The sequence below is a fragment of the Astyanax mexicanus genome, chromosome 1 (assembly GCF_023375975.1).
Source record: "Astyanax mexicanus isolate ESR-SI-001 chromosome 1, AstMex3_surface, whole genome shotgun sequence".
NCBI lineage: Eukaryota > Metazoa > Chordata > Actinopteri > Characiformes > Acestrorhamphidae > Astyanax > Astyanax mexicanus.
Window position 1 is genome coordinate 81163275 of NC_064408.1, and position 6000 is coordinate 81169274.

The following is a 6000-nucleotide window of genomic DNA, read 5'->3' on the forward strand; positions in this document are numbered from 1 at the left end:
AAATTGGACAATATAAGCAGAGGTTACACTAGCTGTTGCATTTAAATAATGGAGGTAGAATTACAGTATATTAGGGAAAAAAACGTGATTGAAAGTTGTCTGTTTTGCCATTGAAACCTATGGGGATGGGTGGAGTTACACAGCTTTCTGCAACCGAACAGCAGGGGGCGCCCGACCTGTGGTGGCTTCACTTTTGAGAGACGATGCTCTGTCCAGCTATACACAGTCTATGCTCCAAAGGGCTGAGCTACTGTCCTCTCGCTCCACAGTCGCTGAATGTATTAGCGTGTTATGCTAATTGACTAGTGTTAGCTAGCGAGATTTACCAGTGTGCTTCTTTGCCTGTGTTCCACAGCGCGCTTCGCAGCACTGCTAGCGGTATGGCAGTATCTGAAAAATGCATCCGGACAGGAAGTTAAGACCGGTATAATTTTTGAAGTGGTCTTATGCTAAAAATATAATAAAATATTCCAAAAATCATATTAACAATCCATATTAATTATGTTGATTCCAATCTAAAATGTATTAACTTTTCCACAACCATATACAGTATTATTACAATATTATCATTTCTCTTGTACTTTTTTTAGCATTGAAACAACAACTGACATGGTTTCACTCACATTTCAACACTGCAGGTCGGTCCTGTGCCAGCTGGAATAGTATTAAAATTTGTGCGTATGTGTGTGTGTGTGTCCTCATGTGCTTCTCTCTCTTCCTCCTGTGCTGCAGCTCAGGACTTTCCGCTGGCTGCTGTGTTGGGATGTGCTTACCAGCAGCTTCTGGCTGAGCGAGACGAGCTTTTCTGCTTCAGCTGAAATCACCAGCCTAATCGCTTCCAGAGGAAGCTGTGTGGATGCCCCGAAGGAGAAGGACGACTGAGGAAAAACGAAAGCAGGAGAAAGAGGGACTGGAGAGATGAAGTCATTCCCAGGAGATCTCTCATAAAACCTTGCTTATTATGTACATGCACCAGCTAACGAAGCATTGCAGCACCAGAGAGCCGTAGCATCACTGCATCAGTCTGAACTGAGCACTGTATTTATCTGCTGGCTGGAGGCGTTTTTAATTACAGATAGGAATACTTAATCTAACACACTTTACCGCACGATTGCCCATTTCTTTACCGAATGAGTGATTGCTTCACGCTTTTCCCTCAGTTTTCTTCCACTGCAACACATCCATCATCTGACAGGCCGGCAGTTTAGTGGTCTCGGAGGATACTCCAGAGCTTCTTGCTGATTCTCACTTTGCCACCACGTGAGCAATGAAGAGTAAGCAGTCATTCTGATAGTCAGCATGTGCATTCTCTCACTCTTCTGGGAAGCAGCCTCATACTATAACGTATTACCGTAAAATATTGACTAGGGCAGCTTCATCCTGTCAAAATCAATCCCCCGGAGATGCGTATTGTTCACACCTCAGGCTCTGCAGAGAGAAAGAGAGAAAAAATACTTTTCAACTCTGGATTCTGCGAAAGAAGATGCTTGCAAAAAGTTTTTTTTTTCTTTTTTGCAAAATAATGCAGGATGTCTCTACTTTTTTCACTGCACTACTACTGACCTCTAAAGGCTAATTATTATTATTATTATTATTATTATTATTATATAGTAGAAATGGACTGTAATGCTATGTGCTATACTTGCCTTCACAGTATTGGACAAAATAGTACTGGGCCTAAATCACCATCCCTTTCTGAAAGAGAAATTTCTTCTTCAAACCTTTATACACAGAGATAATTAAGTGCTTTACAGAGATTAATTAAGTGATTACTTTAAGTTCAGAAAAAAAATGCAAGACATTATAATTAAAAGAATAAAAAGTAATGAAAACTATGAACAAAAAGAAAAACTAGAAAAAATTGAACATGAAATTTTAAACTTAAATTAAAACAATTAAAAATTGAAATACAAGAAATAAATCAACAAAAAAACAATAAACAGTGTACAACAGTTAAACATTTATGCTTTCAGAAATAAAAAAAAAAGATTACAGTATGAGCACATCTCGCTTTATAAAAGTTGTTAATTATTTATCCTTATTCATTAATTAGGTTGTAAATACTTTCAAATCCATTCATAAGCTGTTACATACACATACATAGAAAGGTCAATAGTGACCTGTCGTTTGCCAAATATTGATTCCACATTTATCTGTCAAACCTCAGAACTTTCGGATATTTATTTTACTTTGACCTTTCCATTAGTCATCATTTATCACTATTAATCTTTGTATCAACAGGATAGTGTGAGAGTGTCAGTTGGGTAATGCAGCAAGACAATGACCCAAAAACACTGGAGTAAATCCACTACAGTGCAGAAAATGCAATGCAGAAAAACATGAAATATCAAAGGATTCACATACTTTTTCTTGCCGCTGTATAAGTAGACCCCTACTGTATGGACACTATGCAACACTGGAGAGTGCAGAGAGTAAGTTAACAGTTGCGTTGACATGAGGCTCAGTCGAAGCTTCAGTTGTGGGCATGTCCATATCTAGAATTGCAGAAAAGGCCCTGTGCCCTTACATTCATTACATTCATTACATTCATCTCCTGATGAAAAAAGGATTGAGAGGCTCAAAGTGGGATCAGCCTGAGAGGCAGAGAGATGATTGACAATCATTAGATCTCCTATTCGCAACTCAAAGAGACATATTCAGGTCAGGTCAAATGAAGAGAGTCCTGAAGCTTATTTTACCTCAGTCATGTCTTGCACCATACAATAACCATTATAATCAGGATATTTAAGGTCAGTTTTTCAAAAAAAGCCGAATGTATAACACCAGTTCCAAAAGTTGGGTTGTGTAAAATAAATATACATGTAAATAAAATAAAATAATGCAATGATTTGCCAGTCTCATACATACATATTGTAATGGTGATACATGAGTGACGTATGACTCTGGCAATCACAATCCAGCACCCAGTTAAATAAACGTATGTTTGGTTGTTCCGAGTCGTTACAGTTTAAGAGACTTGACTTGTGGCTTGTCGTTCGTAATCTGACGACTCTTGGCCTCCCTTAAAGGGAAGCCTTGGGCTAGCTTACAATAGACTCTTTAAAAGTTATCTAGTCATGCATCACTACAAAGGTTCTAAGTTCAAAAGAAAGAAGGTAAAAACAGACGAGTGCCTTGAGTTAAAAAAAGGAGAAGACGGAGTTCTTCAAAGTTCTAAGATGCTCTTTTATTGTCTTGAAAAATCAGCCAAGTTCAGCCAGAAGGATCCAATCTTCTGATGAGACAAAGAGTTACATGCTTTTTTATACAGTATTTGGGCAAACCAAAGGTGGGGGCTTTAGGCTCCACCTTTTACCGTTATATAACCATATATCGGTTGAACATAATTGTTCCCAAACATGATCACCTTTAGGGAGGTTTTTTCCGGTCAAGGTTATGGGCATTATGCCATTAGTCCCATAATTGGATTTAATTGTGACCAAATCAACATGGTATAGTTTTTTTAAAAATGTTGACCTTCACTTTGTTTGCTGTTCCCATGGAGTGGGAGTCTATGTGGCCATCTGGTCTGTCTAATGAATTTAGAGATATGCTGGCCTCTATTTAATGAGTTTAGAGATATGCTCCTCAGTCATCATATAGCATGTTCCGGGGAGCGAGCCAATTATGTCCTGTTATCTTATAACAGCTGTCTCTCAGATATATTAGGTACAGGCCTAAACCTGTTACGGGAGAGAGCAAACAGAGGATGAGCGAACTTAATGAACTTGCTCATATGAGGCCAGTGTGCTTCAGTATATGAAATGTAAACGTATGCTTCTTCAATATCCTAAATTAGGCCCCACAGGCTCTAGCATTGAACACTAAAGGTTGTTTGGTTCCTGTTGTAACGCTCTTAATCTTGATTAAACAGTTAAACTGCACTATACTTCGTCATGGGCCTTATTTCCCCACACCTTCACCATTGCACACAGCGACAGGCCCATACGTCCATGCTGGACAGCACTGTAGAAAACTGAACATTGATTTTTAAAAGGTTGCACTTTTAGTGTTTTCATGTACCACACTAAAAAATGCCTAAAAAGTTGGGACGACATTTATATTATGATGAAAGTGAAACATTTTACCATTTTTTGGAAACATTAACTCATTTAGTACTGGAGGGTAGCAGAAAATCTAAAAAAAAAAAAAGACTGGAAAAGTAAGTAGTACTTATAAAATAGAGCGGCAATATAAAAAGAATTGCCACTAACATGACTGGGTATAAAAAGAGAATTTTTAGAATAGGATTTCTCTCAGAAGCTTAATCTGCGTTTGGTGGCCGTTTCCAGCTTTTTAAGAGCTCTATATGAGTTCAAGTTTTCATGAAATAGTAAAATGCCTCAATTTCAACAAAATATAAATGTTATCCCAACTTTTTTAGGATTTGTTTTTTGTGTGGTACATGAAAACACTACAAGTGCAAACTTTAAAAAATCTTTCAAAAATCAATGTCCAGTTTTCTACAATGCTGTGTTCACCTGAAAGAAATACTTTAACCCAAGGTCTAAACAATATTATTATATGGTATTATATTATTATATATTATATTATTATCTGGTTTTATAGTATAATATATAACGTTTATACATGTATGTGGGACCTGAATGTGAAACAAGTCAAGTATTAAGAATGCCATTTTCTTTCCAAAACAACCCCAAGAAAACAGTCCTGCATTGCTGGTGATATCTCCAGTGTCTGGATTGCTGCAGACTGATCCTGAGGTAAGGCTGCTTGTGTTAGAGAGGTGAAAATCCATTGCATGATGAAGGGCGATTTGGCGACATGGTTGGCTAACCAAGCACCGTGTCTGGGGCTCTTGTCCTCGTGCTTTCATTAAGCCTCCCTGACTCTCTTTCTGAATGATTTATGACCCGCTCGCTCCCCCTCACCTGGGCCTCCAGCCACACAGGTCCCTGAGCAAAGCATTGTGGTGCTGTCTCTGTGCCTCTATCCACCTCAGCCAAACTTCATTTCAATAATTCACACTGCTTTAGCAGTGAGGATTACGTTTAATTAAGCAGGCCGGCGGCTTTGTAAGGTGAAGATATGTAAATAGCTTGTTTGGTACCCAACACTGAAAAAAAAAACCCTTTAAAATCACATTTACACACATAAAAATACACAAAAAAAGACTCAACCAACTGGAATGAAACTTTTGGACAGTGGTGCCAAACTGTGTTTGAGTGAAATAAGAATGACAGCATGTCATCTTCAGTGATGAGTTCAGCTTTTGTCTTGATGAAGATGCACACTGAATGTCTGTGGAGGCACTGTGAGCATCAAAATCATGGGGTTTGTTGTCACAGAATACATCTTGTCTCATTACTATATCTTGTGTCATGGTGTGGGCTGTCATTTTTTTATGATGGCAGACGTCATTATTACAGGAACTTTGAAAGCTCAGTGTTATGTTAAGATGGGTCCTTCAACCAGTGGCCCTACCTTTTCTGAATGTACACTCAAATTTGCCCATATCTGTCATATTTTTAGCATTTTATGTTCTTGGTAACCTTCATTTTCCTTTTGAAAAGCATCGCAACTATATTCGGAATTGTAAGTGCACCTATAAAAGTTTGACATCTCTTTATTCAGTGACTTCTCTGAATTGACTTCATCCCCATTTGCCACACTAAAAACTTTTGCACCAGATACTGAAACATGGCTGTGAGGATTTGATTGCCCTCAGCCAGGAGAGTGTTAGTAAGGTCAAATACAGATGTTAGATAATTAGTCCTAGATCACAATGCTACTCCAATGCTGATCCTCAAGGTCCTTTATGGAACTCAATTTCTTCACAGAACAGTCTATGGCTCCACAGCCCAGCGTTCAACCAGGCAAATTGGGCATGGTGACATTTTATCTTTGTGTGGCTACTTCTAAATGTCACATTCAGCATTGTGTTTGAAATAGTCACTAAACAACAACCCAACTAAATTAGCCATGACAATGAAGTCTGAATAGCTTTTTATTTGCTTGAAAAGTAGCTTTATGTTACAA